Source organism: Hemiscyllium ocellatum, chromosome 3, assembly GCF_020745735.1.
Source record: "Hemiscyllium ocellatum isolate sHemOce1 chromosome 3, sHemOce1.pat.X.cur, whole genome shotgun sequence".
NCBI classification, from domain to species: domain Eukaryota; kingdom Metazoa; phylum Chordata; class Chondrichthyes; order Orectolobiformes; family Hemiscylliidae; genus Hemiscyllium; species Hemiscyllium ocellatum.
The window spans coordinates 54,746,681-54,773,115 of NC_083403.1; the positions used below are offsets into that span (position 1 = coordinate 54,746,681).

Sequence of the window (26,435 nt, forward strand, 5' to 3'; positions counted from 1 at the left end):
AATGTGAGGTCTCCACATTAAGACAAACTGACATGCGGGATGTTTTTTCAAATTAGTTCTGAGGTTAGAAGTGTATGTACAAAAGGCTCCTAGGTGTTCTTATTCATCAATCACTGAAGTAAATATGCAGGTGTAGCAATCTATTAGGAAACTAACAGAATATCCGTCTTCACCACAAGAGGATCAGACTACAGGAGTAGTGATGTTTTGCTTCAATCTTGGTTAAATTACACCTCGAGTACCATGTGCAGTAGTTGACTTCTTACCTCAGAAAAGGTATTATTGCCGTAGGAGGAAGTATAACAAAGGTTGACCAAAATGTGTTTTCAGGACGGCAATAGGTGATAATATTGAAATCTATAAAATACTTAAAAAGGGACCAATAGGGTCAATGCAGGAACGAAGGTACCCGATTGGAGAGACAAATTCAAAAATAAGGAGAAATATCACTTAAGACCAAAAGAAGGAGAAATCTTCCAGTAATCTGAATTTTTTGCATAGAGGATTATGTATCAGTCCAAACCTGCTCCAACAATATTAAGGAGATAGCCTAGAGTATAACTTTTATCTTATTTAAAGGCAAGTGTAAAGCACTGCAATCCAGATTGGTGATTCGACTGTCAAATTACTATTCTTTAAACAAAAACACACTTTATTCTCATTATTGTTAAAAACACTAACAAAAAAGTTAGCATAACGTTAGCTCTACTGATTAAAAAGACTGAATGAAATAACATATTATTTAACTACAACTTAGCTGTTCCAATATTGCAGTATCTTATAAACACACCCTTGGCAAAGCCAAATTTAACAAAACAGTGAATGGTGAAACAAAACAAGCAATCAGACTCAAAGAACATCAGTAAAAGAACTAGACTGATTTGGCTCTCTCAAGTTACACATCACCACCACTGCAAAATGGATTATCAATTGCCAAATTATTGCAGGGGGAAGACTGAACACAGATTCCATTAGTTTCCAAAAAATTAAAACTGCATAATAGCATTGAAGAACAGGGGAAGGAGCAGGCAGAGAGAGCAGGGCAGGTGGAGGGCACAATGAGACAATGTGAAATCTACAGAGAGAAAGAAATAAGGAACTTCAAATTATCATGAAGCCAGAATTATCAAACCTTTTGCAGACTAAGACTGCAAACAAAGGGTTGTTAGATGTACCTAGACTATATCAGAATTATTCAGAAGACAAAAACCTAATCAACTGTACCAACCAGAAGACAAAACAAATTGCTGAAAGAAAACAAAACCCCAAAATCATATCACTTCAGCATGGTATCTCAAGGTCATTGTTTATGTTTATGAAATATCTCAAAGTACATTTTCCCCTCTCAAAGCATCCATAATAATAATTCAGGTAACTATCCAGAATGTAGAAGCAAAATTATTTCTATAGCTACACCTTTAGGAAAGGGGAACATAAATGGTTACCTCTTGGACTGGCAAATGGCCACTTCCACATAAATAAATGTAAAACATTTAAAATGTGGCTCATTAGTTTCTTGACCAACAAGAAGTATCCTCAGATGCTGACATGTTCTATGTACTAGTAAAGCAAAAGGCACATACTCCGAAACATTTAAATATTCACTGTGGTTAAAGTTGTATTTCCAATATATTTCTATAGCAGAAAATTGAGTTCCAAAGCCTGTGAAAGAGTGTGCAGATCTGATAACACAAACCAAATTAGAAAAGGCTGACCTCATTTATACAGACACGACCAAAAAATTAAATTATCTGGTCATCAATTTCATTCGACATTTGCAAGACATGTGCACATACAAATTCCTCATTTAGAGAGTATTTTGAAGGTAATCGAAAACTGAAAATACAATTCATAGGCTGGGGATATGGAGGTGTAAAACATTTCCCAACATCAACAACCATGAACAAAACAATATCTGGATCATATGGCTATAACAGATTGATTGACAAAGCAAAGGGAGAGATATTTAGTGACATGGGAATACTTGACAGTATGCACGTATCACTAAATATTACTATTTTCATGTCAGAAAAGAGCAAGGTTCCCCCGCTCTGCACATTTAGATTGACACACAATGAACAACAAAAACACAGAAAAATCCTTTGTGGAAATTCACTGCTTGAAAGAAACTTAGCTAAACAAACAAACAAAGGATTCAGGTTGGGCAAATCCTCTAGTTCAACCTGGGGATTGGAAGCCAGGATGTCTAAATCAACAAAAATTATAATTAACCACAATGCAGTATATTTTTAAAAAATTAAGAACCTGCGACTTTTAGGACACCATGTTTCAGATTAATTCTGACTTTTAGGTCATAATTTTTTTTTAAAATCAGATGTTTAAACTCCATAACAGGTTTGCAGAACAGATTTGGATCATTATAGTTATATTTTAGTATCTTGAACTAATTCTAAAAATATTAGTTATTAGTTTACCTATTTAGAAAAGGATTCAAAACCACTTACTTTATTCATTCATAGGATGTAGAAACCACTGGCTGACCCCAGCATTTATTGCCCATACCTAGTTTCCTTGAGATGGTGGTGATAAACTACCTTTTTGAATTGCTGTAGTCAATTTGATATAGATATATCCACAATAAAACGAGGAGATTCCTGGACTTTGGCCGACATGGAAGGAACTGCGATATAGAACTGTAAAATCTCTACAGGCTGGAAAGAGGCCATTCGCCCCACAGAGTGTGCACCAGCCCATCAAACAGTACCCCATCCACACCCAGACCCAATCCTATCCCCAATTACTATGGTCAATCCACCTAATTTGCGCATATAAAGAAGAAATCAGAGCAACTGGAGAAAGCAACCGGGGAGAATGTCTGTATGGAGTTTGCACAGTCACGCATGGCTAAAATTGAACTCAAATCCCCGGTGCTATAAAGCAATAGTACTAACCACGGAGCCACTCGTAAATATATTTCCTCATCAGGATACAGAGTGGTTATGGAGAACCTGAAGGTGGTGGTATTCCCATGTATCTTGGTCATAGGTTTAGGAGGTACAGTCTAAGGAACTTTCGTGAGTTTTTGCAGTGCATCCTACAGAAGCTTCACACTGATACATTGGGGAAGAGACTGAAATGTTTGTGGTGGTGGTGCCTAGGAAGTGGGCTGCTTAGCATTGGATAGTGTTGAGCTTCTTGAGGGTTGTTGGAGTTGCACTCATCCAGATAAGGGGGAAGTATTCCCTCACATCCCTGACTTATGCCTTGAAGATAATGGTGAGGTTTTTTGGTAGTCAAGAAGTTACTCACTACAAAACTCCAAGCCTCTGACCTGGTCTTATAGCCACAGTACTCGTATGCCTAGTCCAGTTTAGTTTCTGATCAACAATAACCCCAAGCTGTTGATAGTGGCAGATCCATTGATCGTGAAGTCACTGAATATCAAGGGCAGTGGTTAGATTCTCTCTTGCTGGGGATGGTCACCTGGCACTTGAGACAAATGTTGCATGATCCTCATCAGCCAAAGCCTGGATATCGCCCAGCTCCTGTTGCATTTAGGCTTGGACTGGCTCAGGATTGAAGGTGTCATCCATGGTGCTGAACAATTTACAGTGAACATCCCCACTTTTTTTTTAAAATATCCCCAATTTTGACCTCATGATGCAACGAAGGTCATTGATGAAGCAGTTGAAGATAGCTTGGGCCAATGACAGTTTGACAAAATGGCAAATACCTAGTCCTGAAGCTAAAGGAAATGGATGAATTAACAATGGAGCAAAATGAACAAACAGCACTACGGTCTAACAGTTAAAGCTATAGTGGTGGAGTTTAATTAACTGAATGATGCAAGTCTTTGAGAAATGATAACTCATGGCTCCCTAATGACTAAACTAATTAATATGGCACAGCGCTGTACCTATTCAAAGTATGGAGCAATCTGTGCTTAGTTAGCAACTCATCCCAGCAGGGATCAGGTTTAACTTGGCACTGAGGCCAATTCTAATGAAAAGAGAAGGTGGCCACTCCAATTCAGACATCAATCAATCCTTTCTAGACACTTATGTATAACCATCTCAGGTTAAGTCAATTTTAGTTGTGAAAACATCGCTACCTAGGCCTACAAAAGAATAGTCACTGAAGTAAAGTTACAAAGTAAGTAAAACAGTATTCCAGCAAGAAACTTAAAGATCTTTGGTGGGGATAGGGTTGGGGGAAAGAGGAGTAGGTAGGTGAAGAAAGGAAGAGAAAAACAAAGCAACCGAAGTAAACAGAAGATTATAATGCAACAGAAACAAGACCAGGACTGCTACTAACGAAGAAGAAATTTGGTTTTCTATATCTATCAAGATGAAGAAAATTACAGAACAGGAACAGGCCCTTCAGCCCTCTAAGCCTGTGCCAATCCATATCCTCTATCTAAATCAGTCACCTATTTTCTAAAGATCTGTATCCCTTTGCTCCCTGCCCATTCATGTATCTGTCTAGACAGATCTTAAATGACACTATCATTCCCACCCCTATCACCTCCGCTGGCAACGCATCCCAGGCACCTAATTACCCTCTGCGTGAAGAACTATCCACTTATATCTCCTCTAAACCTTTCCCCTACTCATTTTTAACTCGTGATTGCTAGTAATTGAGTCACCCACTCTAGGAAAAATGTTTCTTGCTATCCACCCTGACTATACTTCATGATTTTGTAGGCCTCAATCAAGTTCCCCCTCAACCTCCTCCTTTCCAACAAAAATAATCCTAATCTATTCAACTTCTCATAGCTAGCACCCTCCATACCAGACTACATCCTGGTGAACCTCTTCTGCACCATTTCCAAAGCATCAACATCCTTCGGGTAATGTGGCGACCTGAACTGTACGTAGTATTCCAAATGTGGCCGAACCAAAGTCTTATACAACTGTAACATAACATGACAACTCTTGTACTCAATACCCTATCCAATGAAGGAAAGCATGCCATATGCCTTCTTGACTACTCTATTGACCTGCGTCGTCAATGGAACAAATGGACCTGAACATCCAGATCCCTGTGTACATCAAATTTCCCCAGGACTTATCTATTCACTCTAAAAAGCTTGCTCTGGAATTGAATCTTCAAAAATGCATCACCTCACATTTGTTCAGATTGAACTCCAACTGCCATTTCTCTGTCCAACTCTTCAATCTATCTACATTCTGCTGTATTCTCTGACAGTTCCCTTCACTATCCATTACTCCACCAATCTGAGTGTCATCTACAAACTTTTAATGAGGCAACCTTCACCTTCCTCCAAATCATTTACTTCTATCATATATGGTCATGGCATTTCAGATTTTGTATTTCAAATGTAACAATTGACATTCCACCAAGATCAAAATTAAAAACTTAAGATCTGAAATAATCTATTGTGATTTGTTTGTTGGCAGTATTATATTTTCTCTTGGAAGAAATCAATAGGTTTGGAACATTGGTATATGAACAGCCAATTGAGCTCATCCAGACTGCGGTGCTGTTTAAACAATCATGGCTGATTGAACACTTCAATGCATTTTGAAACCATCCCCACAATCCTTACCATTGACAGACTTCTGACTACCAGCAACCTCTACTTTCAATATTTTCAGACTGAACGTCTACAACCCTCTGGGCTAGTAAATGCCAGTGACTCTCAATCTTTAGAGTTTTTTAAAAAAATCTATTCAGCTTAGTCATAAATGGCAGCTCCCTAATTTTTAAATCCCAATCTTTCCCAGTTTTAGAAGAGCAAGGAGAAACATCTTAGCTGCATCAGCCCCTTTTATCCGTTTAGATATTTTGTACACGATCATCTCTCATTCTTCAAAACTCGAGAGAATAAAGGTCCAGTTTGCCCACTTTCTCTTCACAGGACAATCCAGGCATGCAAGGAATAAGGCTCATGAACCTTTGCTGCACGTCCACTGTGGCAATATCATCATTCCGGAGATAAGGAGACCAAAAATGCACACAGTATTATAGGTGTGGTCTAACCAAACTCCTGTACAGTTGAAGAGAGACTTCATTACTTTTGTACTAAAATCCTCTTTTAATGAAAACAGTTTTTTGCATTTCAAATAGTATGCTGCTCCTGCACGTTAGCCTTCAGTGATTTATCAACAAGGACTCCTAGTTCTTTATATATTTATGCTTTCCAAACCCTTCCATTTGAGAAATATTCTGCCTGTCTGTTCCTCTTACCTAAGTGAATAACCTCACATTTTTCCACATTATATTCCATCTGCCATGTTCTTGTCCAAATCAGCAGGTTTTTCAGATCCACCTGAAAATTGCTTTACACCTTCCTTCACGACACAAACTCTTGCATAACTTTGTAGTGTCTAGAGGTTTGAAGATTCTACATTCTACTCCCACAACTAAATCTTTGATATGCATTGTGAACAGCTGGGGTCCCAAATATTGGTTTTGCAGTATCCCACCCTGCCAATGAGAGAATGACCGACTTATTGCTATTTGCTGCCTGTTAGCCAATCATTCATTCAGAACACTACATTCTCTCTTATCCCATGCCTTTTAAATTTGCTAACCAACATCCAATGGGGGATTTTATTAGGAGACTTTGAAAATCCAAGTACGTCCATTGACTGTTAAAAAGGTAAAGTTGCATAATCCCAAGGGGCCATAGTGACGCTCTCATTAGCAAGAGACGATTGGTGGTGGAAGAAGAGGAGGGTCACCACGCCTCAGGTAAGGGGAGAAGTTAAACAGATAGGAACCTCAAGGTGACCTCAGCCAGCATATTACTGCACTGCAAACAAATCATCCAACCACCTGAGCTAAGCACCTTAAAGCTTCAAAAATATCAGACAAGTTCAACAAACATTATTTCACATTCTCAAATCCATAATGACTGTACTGTTGAGATCACTTTTTCTTTATTTCTCTTATTTTGGTTTGAAACACAGTCAACCAAAATCAAGAGCTGAATTGAGCACTTTGGGAAGCAACTTGTTGAAAAAAAACAAACTGATGTATCATGCTCAAGAATTGGAAGCTGCTTGGATGTTCAAAGGGAAGCTGATGCCAACCAGTCAACCACAGAGAACGCTGAAAACAAACATAGAAACCAAAGATTGAACTGCGTTTTGGGCAGAAGATTAGGTACTTGGAAGCTACAAGACTGCTTGCCGAGTTTTACTTTCTCTGGGTTATATCCAATTGTCAAATTATTAAAAATTTGAAAAAAAAAGACCCAAGTCAGCAAGTCTTGAGGAAAAATATCTCCACTGGTGTACAGAATCTGTTTGCACTGATGGGTGACTTTGGAATTCAAGATATTCACAAGCACATAGGACTGTACAACTCATTATCGAAGGACTGCATGAAGGTTTAGCAACCATTGGTCAAAACTGATCAAGTGAACTGGCCAGTACTAACTTTTTTTTTTAAAAAGAAAGGAAAATTGATCCCTTAATTGTGTCTGCCTAAGAGCGCAAGTGGGGTTACAAAGACAACTTGATCTACTTCACACACATCAATTAGATTACCTTGTTATTTAACTGTGCACTGCTAAAGTTACACTATTAACAAAAAAATTCTGTTTAACATATAACTTGGTGCCTGATGTATTATTCATTAAGTTTGGTAAGGAACAATTTGGAAATTTTGAGGGTCATTGAACATTTTAATTTCACTGTGCTGCCAGCCAATGTTAACAAGTCTGATTTGGTCTGGCTTGCTAACCCTGTCATAACAACACACAATCATTATGATTCAAGTGTTCATTTATCATATACTTTATGAGTTTCCAACATTTTCATATCACTGATAAAAGACCAACAGGTCTACAGTTCCCTCTTTCTCACTTCCTTCTTAAACAAGGCAGAGTGGAGGGCCTTGACATTTGCTTGCTTCCAACTAGTAGGAATCACTCATTCAGAATCAGATACTCGTAACACCTAATACCTCTACAGCCATTTCCTTTAACATTCTGGGGATGCAGAATTTGATTTCCTGCAGATATATCAACATTGAGCCCCATTAACTTTGCAAATACTGTATCTTTAATTTTGAGTACTGTTGACTGAGGACTGAAATGGGAAAAGGACCGTTATGGAGTGGACTGCTACGCATTTTAAAATAAGGGTTGGTAGCTTTCTTTTGAAGTGTTCTTTATAGTGTTGCACATGCAGATAGCATGATTCAGCCTACACAAACTAACTCATTGGTCTGTACAGCTGAATTGTGACCAGCTGTCAATGACAGAGTCTTTCTGTCAGCAACTGTGATTGGCTTTGAGCTAGCTGAAGTGTGAATAAAAGCCAGAATTCATTGTATTGCTGGAAATAAAGATAACTTTCATTTCTCTACAATAAATACACACAAAGGCTGAAGAGAGCCCATTCATTTTCTCTCATCAGTTGCTGCAACAGTGGCTTTTAACTGGTAAGTCAAGAGATCTCAACTTGTGAGCCAAAATGATCTAAGCAATCCTTGGACAGGGACCACAGAAATGCATTCCTAGTTTTTACATCCATCCATTACTCCAATGATGTTGTGTGCGTGCAATCACATGTCTATGTATAGGGAAAGTTTACAAGTGGGTTAAAGTTTGAACTAGTAAGATTTAAATGTTGGCAGTTCATCATTATTGGTCTGTAGCTAGAACCTACTTATTTGTAATAATTAGTAATTCTTTTTAAGTAGAGAAACCTGGCCCGTGCTTTCTGTCAACCTGGGTCTAAGAAACAGGCAATCGTGTGCACTTTGATAAAATCTTGAACTTTTGTGACAACTTCGGTGACGGCAGATCTTGGGTTCCAGTGTGCTACTGCAGTGAGATATGATTGTTTCTTCAGTGCAATTTTCTTACTAATGTTAAGTTCTTTAAATCCTCATTTCCCTGATCATTTGGACCTCTAATTACAGAGAATTTCTTTCATCTTCCTCAAAATTAATAATTTACCTTGTCATTTCTCTATTGCTCTTATAAATTCTGCTGACTGCTTGTAATGGACTGACATTCAGCTTAAACTTTTTTCTTGCATTTCTACAGAAGCTTTTACAGTCCACTTTTTGTTACTTATTAGATTATATTCATTTATTCTCCCTTTCCTCAATTTCTTGGCCCTCTTCACTGGATTCTTAAATCTCCCTTTTCGCAGAGTTACTAATATTTCTGGCAAGTTCATAAGCCTTTTCTATTAATCTTACACAATCCTGAATTCCTTTGTCAGCAACACTGCATGACCTTTGTACCTCGAAAGAATTTATAGCCTCTGTAAGCCATGTAATAGTTCTTTGAAGACTATCCATTACCAGTGTATAGTCATGTCTTTATGGCTCATGGCTTTATAAACTCCTTTATTCAAATTTAACACATTGCTTTATTCTATTATGTTGTGGTCATTTATCCTGAAAAAGGTTCTTGTTGAAGATTGTTACTTAGCCTTTTCATTGTAAAACACTGGATCTAAAATATCATGTCCTGTACTTTGCTCAACATAAGTTCGAGAAAATGCATCCAAGATTCTCCAAGAAACTTGGCCTCCACAGCTTAAGTGCTCAATTGGTTTACCCAGTCTATATGGAGATTGCATTGATTTGTCCATGCTGCATGCTCCTCTCATCTTCTGACCAATACTATAACCCACATTGCCACTATTTGGTACCTAAATAACTGGAAACAATGTCGACTGCCCCTTGATGTTTCTTAGCTCTACTCAAACAGACTGCACACATTTCACTTTTCAGGTCAGGCTTTCAACCCCAGAGAAGAGTCTAGTTGGACTAAATATTAATATTGCTCTCTCTCTCCACATATGCTTCCAAATGCTCTCCAGCATTTTCAATTTTTTGTTCCTCTGATCTGAAATCCTCCTCCCACTAATGTACTAATCCCATCCTTTACTAAATTACAACACTACCACCTTTTCCTTGTTTGTCCTTCCCAAGTGTCAAATATCCTGATTATTCAGATCCACGTCCTGGTCATTATGCAGCCATGTTTCTGTAATGGCAATTTGATCATACACATGCATCTATAGATCACTACAAACGTGCATGCCTTCATGTAGCGTGCCATTTTCATTTTTGGCATCATTCAGCATTCATAACATGCACAGCTTAATTTCTCGTGTTTCCCCACACAGCCTATCTTTTATCACCAACTTTATTTCCTTCCAATTTGGCTTACCCCTCAGGTTCCCATCCCCCCTCACAAACTAGTTTAAACCCACCCCAACAGCACATCAGTTCGAGTACTGTTAAGATGCAACTGGTCCAGTTTGTACAGGTCCCACCTCCCCCAGAACTGGTGACAATGTCACAAATCTGATGCCCTCCCACCTGTATCAGTTCTTTAGCCAAGTGCTTTGTACTCAGCTAGCACATGGCACTGAGTGTAATCCTGAGATTACTGTTCTTGGAAGTTCCACCTTTTAAGAATTTTCTAACTCCCAGAATTCTTCTTTCAGGCCTTATCTCTTCTTTCCTATGTTGCTGGTACCAATAAACATCACAACCCTCTGGCTGATCCCCTGCCTCTAGGTGTCCTGCAGCCTGGATCCTGGCAGCAGGGAAGCAACATACCATCCTGGAGTTATGTTTCACGCAGCAGAAATACCTCAGACCTGGCTTTAGTTGCAATCCCAGGGAACCATTATCCTCACTCATTTCAAAATGGAATACTGATTAACATGCAGGAGAGACCCGGGGATGCCTGCACTGTCTGCTTGGCTTATGCACCTAGCAGTCACCCATTTTCTTTCTGCCTGCATGCTTCTAAGCTATGGCTCGACAACCTCCCTTAGGGAATTATCCGCATAGTCCTTCCCACCTTGCACTTAGAGTCATAGAGATGTACAGCATGGAAACAAACCCTGCAGTCCAACCTGTCCATACCGACCAGATATCCCAACCTAATCTAGTCCCACCTGCCAGCACCCGGCACATATCTCTCCAAACCCAAAATGCAGCATTTATCTGAATTAAACTCCATCTGTCAATTGTCAGCCCATTGGCCTATCTGGTCCAAATCCTGTTGCAATCTGAGGTAACCCTCTTCGTTATCCACGACACCTCCAATTTTGATGTCAGCTACAAACTTATTAACTGTACCTCTGATGCTCACGTCCAAATCACTTATGTAGATGACAAAAAGTAGAGGGCCCAGCACTGATCCTTGTGGCACTCCACTGGTCACAAGCCTCCAGTCTGAAAAACAACCCTCCATCACCACCCTATGTCTTCTACCTTTGAGCCAGTTCTGTATCCAAATGGCTAGTTCTCCCTGTATTCTGTGAGATCTAACCTTGCTAATCAATCTCCCATGGGGAACCTTGTCAAACACCTTACTGAAGTCCAAATAGATCACATCTACTGCTCTGCCCTAATCAATCCTCTTTGTTACTTCTTCAAAAAACTCAATCAAGTTCATGAGACATGATTTCCCATGCACAAAGCCACGTTGACTATCCCTAATCAGTCCTTGCCTTTCCAAATACATGTACATCCTGTCCCTCAGGATTCCCTCCAACAACTTGCCCACCACTGAGGTCAAGCTCACCGGTCTATAGTTCCGTGGCGTGTCTTTACCACACTTCTTATACAGTGTCACCATGCTTGCCAACCTCCAGTATTCCAGCACCTCACCTGTGACTATCGATGATACAAATATCTCAGTAAGAGGCCCAGCAATCACTTCCCTAGCTTCCCAGAGTTCTCGGGTTCACCTGATTAGGTCCTGGGGATTTATCCACCTTTGATCGTTTCAAGACATCCAGCTCTTCCTGGTCTATAATCTGGACATTTTGCAAGATGTCACCATCTATTTCCCGACAGTTTATATCTTCCATATCCTTTTCCACAGTAAATACCGATGCAAAATATTCATTTAGTATCTCCCCCATTTTCTGTGGCTCCACACAAAGGCCACCTTGCTAATCTTTGAGGGGCCCTATTCTCTCCCTACTTACCCTTTTGTCCTTAATGTATTTGTAAAAACCCTTTGGATTCTCCTTAATTCTATTTGCCAAAACTATCTCATGTCCCCTTTTTGTCCTCCTGATTTCTCTCAAGTATTTCTCTCTTTTCTCTACTGCCTTTATACTCTCCTGAGGATTCACTTGATCTTTCCTGTCTATACCCAACATATGCTTCCTTCTTTTCCTTAACCAAACCCTCAATTTCTTTAGTCATCCAGCATTCCCTATATCTACCAGCCTTCCCCTTCACCCTGACAGGAATATACTTTCTTTGGATTCTCTAACTTATTTCTGAAGGCTTCCCATTTTCCAGCCATCCCTTGACCTGTGAACATCTGCCTCCAATCAGCTTTCAAACGTTCTTGCCTAATACCGTCAAAATTTGCCATTGCATAACAAACTCCAGCCATTGGTCAACTTCAAAACCTAGAGCCCTAGTTTAATGCAGGTGATACTTCCTGCAGATGTGTCCACAACTTTATACATATTGCACAATATGAACTCTATTCTATCCCCAACTCTAAAGTATATTTGGTATTCTTAAGGTAAGTATAAACTTACTCAAATTTACTTAACGCCATTTTCCTTCAGATTATTTCATTAGTCATGAAACTAACACTACTGAAATCTAAGTAGCTACTACTTTGTTATAGAGGATTCATATTTCTAGTTTTAAGCTGTTTAAACACATTCCCCAAGAGCAGCTTCTTACCAACCAATGCACTTATAGATTCCCTATGATGTTGCCCTTAGATTTTTGGCCACATTCAGCCTGGTTGCCAAGTAGAGGTATCTTTGATCCTGGAGGGCAGACAAAGGCTGAGCCTTGCCCTTTGTTTATCTGCAGCCAGCGGTGGTATTTCTCATTATATTTTGGAGACTGCTGAACCAAACTAACAAACCTGGTGCTTTGGATCTGTTTCAAAACGCAGTTCAAACTCCAAATTATTAATTCTATATATTACATATACTCCCACTTTCTTTTGCCCCAATCAGCAGTAGCAACAGTTTCAATCACATCAGCAAATGCTTGGAAACTTTTTTTCATAGACTCCTATATGCTTCTTCATCCCCCTCTCATGAGCTAATTGAACATAAAAACAGCTTTCATCAAATTTTTACTCATGTACACTAAACTGTCTTTGATTTTTCCTTTTCCTCATCTGCTGTAATTATCCAGAGCTATTATCCTTCTTACTGATCTTCCATACTTCAATCTCTGCATCCAAGTTGGAGATTCCCAGTTCCACTGCCATCAAGTGCATGGCGTTTGTTATCAAAACATCCAGTCTTTAATTCACTGAATAAAAATTTAAATCAAACCAAGCACAAAAGATAAGGTGATCATTTTTGGTCTTTTTGCTCTGTCACCACTGGCCAGCTGTTTCCTCAAGCTTAAGCAAACTATCTGCAGACTCGCCATCCTATTTTAACTCAGCTGTGCTTCAAATGTTAGTATATGCTACAAAGACAGCTTTAATTACACCACTGCAAGGAGTCACTTCTACCTTTACTGCACGTGCCTCAAACCTTTGAATCGAGAAGTATGGCCAAATTTCTAAACTTTCCTCCTGCCAGACTCCCATTCTTGGAACTTACCTCCCATACCTCTATCCTCACTAAACTACAGAGGTCCCCATTGTTTTGCATGGAATATCCTTGGTGTCAACTTCGAAAACCTCCGGACTCAATGTGCACTTTCCACAAAGAATTCCACATAGCAACTTCTTTCACTAGTTTCAAAAGTCTCTGCAAACTGACATTTTAAAAACAATTTCTCAACAAGACTCTGCATCAATTCATTACTTTATCTGTTCTGAATATCTTAGGATATATGTGGGAAAAAAAAGGGAATATCGAAAATGTAAGTAATTTGTTTATAAGAAGGTTTCATGTCCCACAAATTCTTTCAAGACAATCCAAACTTGAAATATTTCCTTAAAATTAAGAGCTGAAATTAGGGACTCGCCTGCTGACCCTTCCAGGCAACGTTTTAATAGTCCTCTAAACCTTAAGGACTATAATACAATACAGTACAAGGTCTAATACAAAGCAGAATTGTGCAGATGTGGGAAATCTGAGAAACAGAAATGCAGCATAAGACTATAATACAGCAAGTAGGTATGCAAGTGATTGGGGTTCCAATTTTTTTTAAGAACTCAGAGGGTTATGAATCATTGGAATTTTCTACCACAGAGCTATGGAGGCTTTAGTTTTGAAGTATGTTTAAGATTTCTGATTACCAATGGCATACAGGGTTATGGGATGGAGTGAGTGAAAGGCATCAAAGTGTTCAATCAGCCATAATTGCGCTGAATGGCAGGGCAGATTTGATGGGCTGAATGGCTACTCATATCTCTAACTGACTCAGTAGGTATAACCAAAGGGGAACAGTTATGTCCAGTGGATGAAAGGAATTAATAACTTTACTCCAAGAAATATGTATTGGTATCTACCTCACCATCTAGCGTGGATCCAGACAGACGTAGACAGCAGCAAGGAAATGGCTGCCTAATAGATGAATATTGGGAACCAAGATTCATGTTCAGATTTGAAATTAAAATTGAACTTACTTTGGAGAAGAATGGCTAAAACTCAGTGAAAAGGATCAGAATTATGACTATCATGTTCAGTGAAGCTGAAGTTTGTGATTAATGGTTTCCACCGAGAAAAAGGTGATATGACCTTGACGTTGTCACTTCTAACTGGAAGCTAGATCAGGTTTTAATTATTCTGAGTCAGAGGCTCAACAACTAGATATGGAGGTATTGTTGAAAGTTCTATTAAATGTACATTGGGCATGGTCAGCCTTACACAGGAATATAGAATGGAATTTAACAGGCAATGTGCAAGACAGTAACACTTCTACTTGGAGATTCCTAATTCAGTGCTCACCTTGAAATTGCTGGAGTGTGCCAATGCTGAACAGAGACAGATTCATAATATTAACCAGAGTTAAAAGAAACACAGCTTTGAAACATATTACAGCAGTTTTTTTAAATGTTTTGCTTGGAACATTTTTTTATGTCCTGTGACCTTCACTGCTTAAATACAACATTCAGCAGTAACACAGCAAATGAAGGATTTGAAGGTAGTGGCAATGAAACACTGCAAATATAGGTAGAAGGCTGAAAAAATGAAAGGGGAAATCATCAACAGAACAGTGATACTTCTGACAACTATAAAGAGACAAGACTTGGAGAACTATGCCATAAAAGTGAACCGAGAAAAGGCCCTGGGATTGTCAACAGGTGTATTAAATGAGACTTGAAATGCCGTAATTCAGTGAATTTTCCTAGGCCTATATTTACAAGATTTTGAAAGTTACACACGACACAGATGCTCAAGAGATGATAAAATTGATCAGCCAATGGGAAGTGCACTAGTTACAAGAAGTTTCAACCCAGTAATCAGCCTTATTAAACTGCACTGTGTTGGGTAGCAGATGCACATCCAGTGAACAGAACAGATTGGTTAAAATATTAGCAATTGTTTAAATTTCAAAAAATGGACTGAAATAAGGTTAAAGGAATTTGAGAGTTTTGCCTGCTTCAGATTTGGGTATGACAAAAAACAAAAATCATTAAAGGCAGTGGTAATTCCCCTTCATATAGCTGGGGTAAACTACTTTTTCCGTGATGTAGTATCAGGTGACTTACTGATCATCATGAAGGAGGCCCAAATGAAATATAACAAGGCAATTAAGAAAGTCCATGAATTTACAATTTATAATCCAGATCTTCTGTATTCCTTTCACAAGGACCAACTTTTGTAATCAAACAAAAAATTGCTGTTACTGACATCAGAGGATAGCATTTTAAAGAAAAAAAAAGAAAAGGATAGTTATCTGAAAGTTACATTAGTGGGTTATTCATCAACATTTTATATTACATAGATCTTACAGGTTAAAAATCCTACAAAAGGATACTGGATGACTAAATTTGTCCTGTTCACTACTGACCTTTTCTACATGCTTTAAAGAAAGGACATAATCATAGCAAGGAAACAGTGAGCTGAACATTTCAACTCCCCCTCTCACTTTGGAGGGGGCATGCAGGTCCTGGGCCATCTCCATTGTCACTCCCTCACCACCCGACACCTGGAGGAAGAACGCCTTATCTTCCACCTCAGAACCCTTCAACCCCATCAATGTGGGCTTCACCAGTTTCCTCATTCCCCCTCACCCAACCTTACCCCAGTTCCAACCTTCCAGCTCAGCACCGCCCTCATGACCTGTCCTACTTGTCAATCTTCCTTCCCTCCTCTCTGCTTCCATCCATCTGTTGCACTCTCAGCTACCTTAACCCCCAACCCCACCCCCCCTCCCATTTATCTCTCCACCCCCAAGATTCCCAGCCTTACTCCTGATTAAGGGCTCTGACCTGAAACTGAGATTTTCCTGCTCCTCAGATGCTGCCTGACCTTTTCAAGCAACACAGACTCAACCATAATACAGCAAGTCTCCCATTAGCAGAGACTTGAACAAAATTTTAACAATGGACTTGGAAGGTATGGGATAAGAGGGAAAAGATATACTTGCACACTTTGTAAATGTGGCAACTAGGTTTTGTTGGGGTAGGGATGGAGAGAATTTGACCATGCTACATTTAAGAATGCAAGAGAAAAGTGTTGAACAATGTGGTAATTAATACAGCAAGCAAAACTTGATTGAGTAGGAGTGGTTGGGAAAGTAAAATGAAAACCTGGAAGGCCTATCAATTTGTATACTAATATCTGTTCTGACATGGGTAGCCCATAAGAAGAATACACCACAACTGTTTAGGAGTTTATAGCCAAAATCAACTGATTTTTGGGTGAAATCCTAAAATTACTTTGGTAATAAAGTTATTATACCCTCCTAGGCAACGGGATAAGAATTAAAGACAGTTAGTGCTTTTTATCCAAGCACTTGAGCTTTCATTAAAGTTGAGGTTTGAGAGAAAATTCAGTTTGTTTACATCATGGTTTTGTACAACCAGACATAAATTTTAATCGAGGCATGGTAGATTACAAATGAGAAGGGCAGGAGAGGAGAGTGTAAATGTCAAGTAAAGTTATGATCAATGATGGAAAAAAAAACAGTAATTCAGCAGCATAATAACTAAACTGTTAAGACAAATTTCTCCAGTTTAATTGGCTGATTACAACTTACAGAACATGAACAATTTATGGAAAGTGATGACACACCATGCAGCTCATAAACTGAACAACCTTTGTTTTCCAACCATCAACTATCCAAATTTCGAATTTTCCGAACAAGATCTCAAGATCCTGTGAAGATGTTACATCAAAGTGTTACCGACATTGGCGATCTTGACACCTCCTCCAGTTCCCACTAACAATGCTATCAACCGTTTGCAACCTTTCATGGAGTGGTATGAAGCAGGCAGTAAGAGCAGTTCAGGGCTGACAGGAGCGACATATATAATAATACAAATAATATTCACCTCAGTTGTTGTTGTGAGCAGTTGTTGCTGGGTAATTGTCACCAGAACTATGGCGCTTTATTCAAAGGCAACAGTTACTATAACTGAAGCTGCTGCCCGCTCTTACGCTTGCACACCTTCCCTCCCGCACTCCGTTTGCGAGCCCTCCAACAGCCTGATAGCAGGAAGTGGGTCATCAGTGTCATCACACACAGCACTGCGGCTGCACGGTACTCTGATCATCTTTTGATTCTCACACTATTCAAGGAAGCCTCATGTGTGAATCCTGTCTGGTGTCTGCTTTTTGTTTTGTTGCCTGACATTAATTATCCTGATCTGTGTGCAGCATGGACTTCTCTTTTGTCGGGACCTTTCCCTGTCCTCTATCGCCACCTTTGCAGCACAGTTATCCGAACAAAATACTCCCTGCCCGTCTTGTTCGGATAATCGAGGTTGTTCTGTACACAGATGTTGGACAATTAGGAGAACCATATGATAAATGGAGAGACTGGTTGAATATGGGCAAACTGATATTGAAATGCAGGACAAGGCTTTTGCCACAGACAACAAATGGAAGTTAGCACCAAAGTAACATATACTCCAGAGGTAAATAAACTAAAGTCACCATTATAGGACTGAGAAAGGCATGGGCAAATACAAACATTTTCTCATTGTGCAAGATGTGGGACACGAGGCAAATTCATTCGTTAACAAAATGTGTTAAAAGATGTGGAAGGCCAGAAAACACAGCACGTGCTGAAATTGGACATGTGAATATGCCCTTGGAAAATATTGCAAACTTGCAAATCATGTTCCAACCAATAAGAGGTGAAGACCTCCAATTAGTGGTGGTGGCAGTCTAGAATGAGATAGAAGGGTGAATAGAGGTCTTGTTTTGATAAGAATAAGGACCATGGAACAGGCTTGGAATACCTAAGGATGCCTTATGATAGAGAAGTTATAGTGGTTGTAAACAGATTAAAGATAAGTTATTAAAGGATGCCAGACAAAAAGAAAACTAGACACCTACAAAGAATTGGTTCCGTACACTAAGCCAGGCCAAGAGGCCCAGATTCAAGACCCATCTGCGTCTGAGGTATGTCATAACAGGTTAATTTTTCAAAAACCTCAAGTTCAGTTAATCAATTACTTTGTCAAAAGGGTGATTCAGTGGCGGATCTTCCAAAAATGTAAAAAAAAACAAAGGGCTATCAGATGACTCCAACACCTATCATGGATGGATGCGCACAGAGGGGAAAATTAAGACCTTCTGATAGAACATTGAAGGTTAAAGCCAGACTAGTGACTTGGGGTTTTGACAGAAAACTTGGACACAAACTTGGACACCAAGATGTTAACTGGATTCCTCCACTGCTGGAAGAATGACCTTGAAGATCTTCTTGGCTGTTTTAGCAGCACACTAACCAACTGACTCCCCAAAGCCTGTCCACCATCTACAAAGGAGTGTGATGGAATGATCCTTAGCTGACGAGTGCAGCTCCAACAAAATTCAAGAAGCTGATACCATTCATGACAAAGCAGCCCACTTGATTGACATCATATCCACACTCTTCACCACCAACGCTCAGGTGTGCATGCCATCCATCAGATGCACTGCAGATTTCGGCAAAGGATCCAGATTACACCTTCCAAACCCTCAACCATTTCCATTTAGCAGGACATGGGCAGCAAAAACATGGGGATACCAGTAACTGCAAGCTTCCCTCCAAGCCACTAATCATCCTAACTTGGGAAGGTAAATCACCATTTCTTCAGAGTCGCTAGGACAAAATTCAAGGAATTCCTTTTCAAAAGGCATTGTGGATCTACTTACTGCAGTAGTTCAAGCTCATGGCCACTTTCTTAAGAGCAACCAGAGATGGGCAATACATACTGGTTCAGCCAGTGATACCCATATCCCACAAGTGAACAACTAAATATACTCTTGGGAATTCAAGTCAATCAAAACATGACTATCAGAACTGAAGGATCATCAAACTGAAATATTAATAGTGTTTCATCCCACAGTGCTGCCTGACTTGTGGGGAATTTCCAGTATTTTATTTTTATGGATGTAGATTTGCTCACTGAGCTGGAAGGTTCACTTTCAGACGTTTCATCACCATACTAGATAACATCTTCAGTGAACCTCTGGACAAAGCATGCGCGTGCTTCCTGCTTTCTATTTATATGTTTGGGTTTTCTTGGGTTGGTGACATCATTTCCTGTGGGACGTCATTTTCTGTTATTTTTCTCAGGGGGTGGTAAGTGGGATCCATGTCAATGTGTTTTCCATGGCATTCCAACTGGAACTCTATCAACAAATACATTGACTTGAATCCCATTATCAACCCCTGAGAGAAACAACAGGAAATGACATAACCAAAGGAAACCCCAACATATAAATAGAAAGCAGGAAAAATGAGCAGTGCTTCGTCTGGAGGCTCACTGAAGATGTTACCTAGTAGGGTGATGAAATGTCTGAAAATGAACCTTCCAACTCAGCGAGCAAACCTACATCCAAAACCTCAACCTGAACCACAAATCTTCTCAAAACTCACTAATTTTATTTTTTTGCTGTACTGAAGGTGCCAGTCAACCAAAGAAATACATTTGTCATGTTGAAAGATATAAATTTACTCATCAGAAGTTACTCAGTTGCCAGCATTGCACAGGTACAGTGGCTATTCAAATGAATTGCTAAAAATTGCATTCCTCCACTGAGTTGACAGTATAAACAGCATTCTCATTGCTTTGTTAACTATTGTCCAAGATCACAGTTGAGTACTGATGCCCACAACTTTTCTGATCTCTTCTAACAGAATTAAAAATGCCCTACCTTTCAACATATACTGATCATTTTCAAGTTATCTTAAAAATGCCAAAACTTATCTGACTCAGAGACCAAATAGGTTGGTAGCTCTGATCTGCAAGGTCAAAAATTTTAAAAGATCTAATTTTACATATTTATTGTTGCAGTTAGTTTGTAACATACAGTACATATCAACTTTGGAGAATGGCCACCATAGCAAATGCAAATTTTTATCTTCACAATCTCGTTGCTTGAAGTAGTTAGTCACTGGAGTGAGACAGACAGACAAGTAATATAAATGTTACTTAAAAATAACATTTACAAGAAAACTCCTACTGAATAACTAAATGTTCCAGACATGCATGTAAGAACTACTTTGCTACACATTCAAAGCCTTTTATCACATTGACAAGTGAGCGACAGCCATAAAATCCTGTATTTGCAGAACTTTCGCTTATTCCCTTCATTAGTCAAAAAAGCATTGAAGCTGGGGAAGTTCACGCTTTCCTTGTATTTATAGGCCACTTAGATACACTTCTAAAACATATAGGCCCCAATTTAAAACCACAGTTCTTATTACAATACATATATTTTAAAGATTAAGTGTTTGGATTTAGCACTTATCCACCAGCGAAACAACATTAAGCAGAATTAAACCAGCTTTTAAAAGAAACATCAGGATAATCAAAGCAAGTTGCCAGAGCTGTGGAACAGATGGGACAGATGCTGTGGAAGCTCATGCGACTTTTAGTCAAAGCATAGTCAGAGAATGTATTACAGCAGAGAAAGAGGCCCTCTGGCCCATCACAAACCCACAAGCCAACACCTTTTTTATTCCTACCCATTTCCTCGCACTAGGTCCATAGCCGCACTTCAAGTTATGCTTACCTAAATACTTCACAAAAGCTGTAAAGGTTCGTGCCTCTTCCACCCTTTCCAACAGTTAGTTCCAGATATCCACCACCCTGTGGGGGAAGACAATGCTTCTTAAACTCCCCTCCCAAACATCCTGTCCCGACACTAAATCCATGAGCTCATCTTACTGACCCCTCTCTAGTGTGGCACCCAGATTGACAGACAGTATTCCAGCTGTAATCCATTCATTTTCATCAACACCTCGCAGCTCCTCTATACTATGCCACAACTTCTAAAAGCAAGTATCCAATGATCATTCTTAACCTCTAAACTCCTCTCTTGTTGCCTTGTGAGACCTATATACATGCACACCAAAGTTTTGCTGATTGTCAGTACTACTGAGGGTCCTTTCGTACTTTTTAGGATTATATGCTCTGCTCATCTGCCCAGCCTGTTCATATCCTCCTAAAGCTGTCATTCTCACTATTTACCACACTAATTTTGGTATAATCTGTATATTGAATGATAAAAGACCCTATGCAATCTTCAGGGTCACTTGACATGAAATATCAACTCTGCTTTCTCTGCACCGATGCTGCAGACCTGCAGAGTTTCTACAGCAATATCTGTTTTTGTCCCAAAAGATCTTACCTTCTTAACAAGTCTCACACACAACAGCTTGACAAAAGCCTCGCTAAAGCTCATGTAGACCACATCAACAGTATGATCTTCACTGCCACAGCTTATGTTCTCAAAAGAACTTAAATTTGTCAGACATGTTCATCCTCTAATAAAGCTACACTGACCATCCTCAATTCATCCTTTGTTCCTCTGTAGATTTAAGAATTCAATCTAGATCACAAATCAAAGATTTTGCTACTTGGAACTAAACCAGTTATTCTTTTATTTAGGAAAATCCAAACTGATTTGCGAAACCAATTTAACCAAAATTGTTTTAGTTGCGTTGAACATGGCATCAGTGATGCAGAATAAGGTCAGGTCACAGCTAAGATTCTTACCTCAAGAACAGGTCTTCTCCAATTCCAAAAATGCAAATCAATATACAGTGAAACCTCGATTATCCGACAGACATGGGAGGGGAGTATTCTGTTCGCTTAATCAAACACCGGATAACATATTTAGCAACACATCGAGACCTTACGATCTTGTTCGGATTATCTGAAATTCAGTTAATCCAATGCCAGATAATTGAGGTTCCTCTGTATCTATAATGTTAAACATTATATGTCCTGTGGTATAGAGGGTACAGAAAATTAATTATGCTTGAGTACAAGAGTAGTTAATCCACTCAGATTCAATTCCAGAAGATCAATTCCATATTTTCCTTCAATATACTAGATCAAGATCCGTCAGTGTACGAAAGCTTCTATTCAGCTGACTTACTACCACTTAAAATTTCTCATCCACTTACATCATCCAATATACTCAAAGGTTTTTTAAACCTCTAATACTTTTTATGTTGATCTCATGGACGTGGGGGAGCCTCCTGAAACAAAAGACGAAATTGCTGGAGAACCTTAAATTCAGGAACTGAAGCAAATCTGAAAAGGGTTATTGGAGTTTAAATGTCAACTCTATTTTCTCTCCACAGATGATGCCAGACATGCCGAATCTCTCCAGCAGTTTCTGTTTTTGTTTTGCATCTTCAGGATCTGCACTTTTTTAAAATTTTAGTGAGAAACTTTGTGTTTGTGCACAGAGGGCAAGCAATAAGATATGGGATAGCTTAAAATCTCTTACCTAGGCCTTATCCTGAGTAAAACAGCCAATGTGTGTTCTTAAATTTGTAAAAGCTTTGTTCCCATTGTGACAAAGATGACAATAATTAGGAGATGGAAGCACAAGCTTGGTCTTAGAGGTCAACTTTAACATCTTAAAAGAAATGCAGGGAACTGGAAAAGTAGCAAGATTAAGTCATTTAAACTCCATGGACATAAAGGGAAGAGGGATGGGCTACTGCACTGCAAAATGTTAGAAATAAGATTCAGTAAGACTTAAACACAAGATTTTCAAAGTGATACATTGATCACCAGGGGTCAGTGTTGGTTGGTGATAATGAAGATGGAATAGGATTAGTTGAAGGTTACAGAGAATTGAGCATGTAAGACTCGCTAATAAAGTATGAATCAAATTTTGAAATGTACAATAGCAGTTGGGCTGAGATAGGGGTCAATACAGAGGCAGGCCAACTTAGTTACAAAGGGAATTAAGATTTAAACTCCAGACAACACAATGTTCTATCATCATTGTACTGAAGTGCCAGCTAGATTGCATTCAAGGAGGTGGTAGAATAATGGTATTGTCACTAGGCTAGCAATTCAAGCTAACGTTCTGGGAGCATGTTTAAATCAGTGACAGATGATGAAATTTGGAATAAATGGATAAAACATTTGGAATTTAAAAGTCTAGTCTAGACGCAACTATGTAACCAATGTCAATTGCTGTAAAAATCCCATCTGGTTAATTACTGTCCTGCAGGAAAGGAAATCTGTCGTCTTCACCTGGTCTAGCCTACATGTGATCTAGGCTCACAGCGATGTGGTTGACTTTGAAAAGGCCTAAAAATGCAATCTCTTTAAGGACAATTAGGAATGAGCAATAATTGCCAGTCTTATCAATGACGCTTACATTCCATCAAAAATATATTTTGAAAAAAAATCATAGAACAGAACTTAACTCATCATTTGATTAAGATGCAACAGTGTTATCATTGAGCAAAAGCTGACAAGCCATTAAGAGGTACACCAAATATATTTGTCACCTCTAAGTGGGACCAAGTTGAATATGTCAATGAAAAGTAGGCCACTCAGCCCTTCAAACCTACTCCGCTGATTTGATTATCCCACATTTCCCCTACCCTTGATAACCTTTCAGCCCCAGCTCAAAGAACATGTCTACAACTGCCATAAAAATATGCAAATATTCTGCTTCCACCGCCACTTCAGGAATAGAGTTCCAAAATCTTAAGATCGTCAGAAAAAAATCTTAAATGGGTGATCTCTAGTTCTAAATTTTCCCACAAAAGGAAATATATATTTTACATATCCAACCTGTCAAGACCTCTCAGGATTTTGTATGTTTCAGTCAAGTCCCTCACATTCTTCCAAATTCCAATAGATAGAAGTAGTGAGGGCTGCAGGTGCCGGAGATCAGAGTTGAGTGTGTGTTGCTGGAAAGGCACAGCAGATCAGGCTGTGAGCCTCATTCCTGATGAAGAGCTCCGGCCTGAAAGATCGATTTTCCTGCTCCTCGGATGCTACCCAGCTTGGCAAACCTTTCCATAAGGCATTCTCCTAAATGAAGACATTAGTCTAGTAAACTTTCCTGGAATCATTTTCAAAATACTTTCATCCTTCCTTAAGTAAGGAGACCAATATTGAGAACAGTAAAATTGTTGATGACAAAGATTATTTCACTGCTGCCGCAGGGTAAGAAAATGGATTGGGAGGAGATTCAGACGGAGAGACATGGCAGAAACAGCTTCAATCTGAGAAAAGACAATATATTGAAAAGATTCAACAGAGAAGGTCAGGTTGAAGGTGTAGAGTTAGTTAGAAAGAAGTCATATCAAGAGGCCATTTTTATTCCTTGAACATGCCTAAGCAGTCACAACAGAGGAAACTGTCATAGATGGGGCAAAGATTAGAGGATCAATGCAGAGCTCAGTGACAGGTGTGGGAGAAAGGAGCTTTGATTCAAGGGAGTCTGGCACGTGAATGTGGATCATTGAAACAGCTTTTATCCGAATCAAGCGGAGGCCTATATCCTGACAAACTGTATAAAGAGGTCTATAGAGATGTCTTTAAACTAAACATCAAATGGAGGAGTTTGTTTTGGAGGGAGGGAGTTATGTATGAATTCAGTGAGGGAAGAGTTGGAAATGCAAGGAAGAGGGATAAGACAATAAAGCAAAGAAGTGATGAAATTAATGATAACCAGAGTATGACAGAAAGGATCCGAGAATACAGACACACACTGGCAAGGGCAGGTCATGAAGAATCTTAAACAATTAGAATTAAAAGCTCTTTATTGGAGTCCATAATGCATTCATAACCCGGTGAATAAATTGACAGCATAAATAGCAATAAATGAGTATGATTTAATAGCCGTATAGTGACATAGCTGCAGAGTGACTATCTTTTATCGTAGCAGAGGGTGAGAACTTTGGATCTGAAAGTATTGTCTTAAACTTAAACAAAGGCAAATACAAGTATGAGGTCAAGGAAAAATAGAAAAGCAGACAGTATTATGGAGAGTGCCTGCACGATGTTACAGTACAGAAGGTTCTGACTGATCTTGTTCATGAAGTCACCAAAACTCATCGTGTAGATGCAGCAAGTAATTTGGAAGGAAAATTAAATGTTTCCTTTGCGAGAGAGATAGGGTATAGAAGTAGTGAAATCATGCTCCAACTACAGAGCATTCATGAGAAAACACCTGCAGTACAAGGTAGTCCACTCTAAGAGGGACATAACTGTACTGTAAGTAGGGGAGGAAAAGTTTACTAGACTTGTTCCATGGAATGAAGGATTTGTTTACATGGAAAGATTGAGTAGGTTGAACCCACACTCCCTGGAGTCTAGAAGAAAGAGAAGTGATCTTATTAAAACCCAAACTGAGTGAATGTGCGTGCGCATGCGAGGCCATGTAATGTAGATACTGGGAGAATCTATTCTCATATGGGAATTTAGAACTCGAGGCACAGTTTAAAAACAAGAACTCTCCTCTTCATTTCTGAAAGAGATAGGAATTTTTCTCTTAGTGTCACTGGTTTTTGAAATTTTCTTTCACAGAGCAGCAGAGACTAGGTCATTGAATACATTCAAGCTGGTGTTAAACAGAATTTCGATTGACAGACTTGGTTCTGGGGAAGCAGGAAAGTGGAGTTAAGACTTAATCAGATCATTCATAATGTAGACTCAGTGGGATGCATGGCCTACTCCTGCTTTTATAACAGTGCAGCTAACGTGGGTGCCAAGTCATGAATAGTCATCAATCTCAAGAACTGGGTCATCTGGGGGGGAAAAAAAAAGAACTGATAAAACACAGGCTCAAGACTTGAGTTAGGTGTTCCTTGTTGGACAATGAGGAAAGTTTAACAGATTCTCTCTACCTTAGCAACAAAATTGCATGTAAGAGTTCAAGTTGAGAAAACAAGGGAATCAGACTGAGATGATTGGTAGAAAAGGGTTAGGCCTCACTTTTGTCACCTGAATAATCCTAGGGAAATAGGTGTTTTTTGCCAGAAATTAAAGGTCCTTTACAGCTTGATATGTCCCAACCAGAATATTGAGAACAGTGTGCCAGTTCATGAACTGAAATGTAGCAAGTACCCAGAATTTGTTGGTACTTCAGAAGAGATGAAAAGAGAGATGAAATTCAACATGCTACATTAAATCTCTTGTA

At 39.2% G+C, this 26,435-nt stretch overlaps 1 protein-coding gene across 12 annotated transcripts in view; it reads right to left on the reverse strand.

The window, feature by feature from the left end:
* The window catches only part of snap91a (synaptosome associated protein 91a), a 225,365-nt gene that overhangs the window by 189,882 nt on the left and 9,048 nt on the right, over positions 1 to 26,435 (reverse strand). Inside the window, exon 1 of one of the 12 annotated variants that reach the window (XM_060850110.1) lies at positions 24,080 to 24,164. The exons of the other annotated variants lie outside the window; for them this stretch is intronic. The gene's annotated coding sequence lies outside the window, so the exon portion shown is untranslated. Of the gene's footprint in view, positions 1 to 24,079; positions 24,165 to 26,435 lie in introns of those variants that run through there. 12 annotated transcript variants of the gene reach the window in all.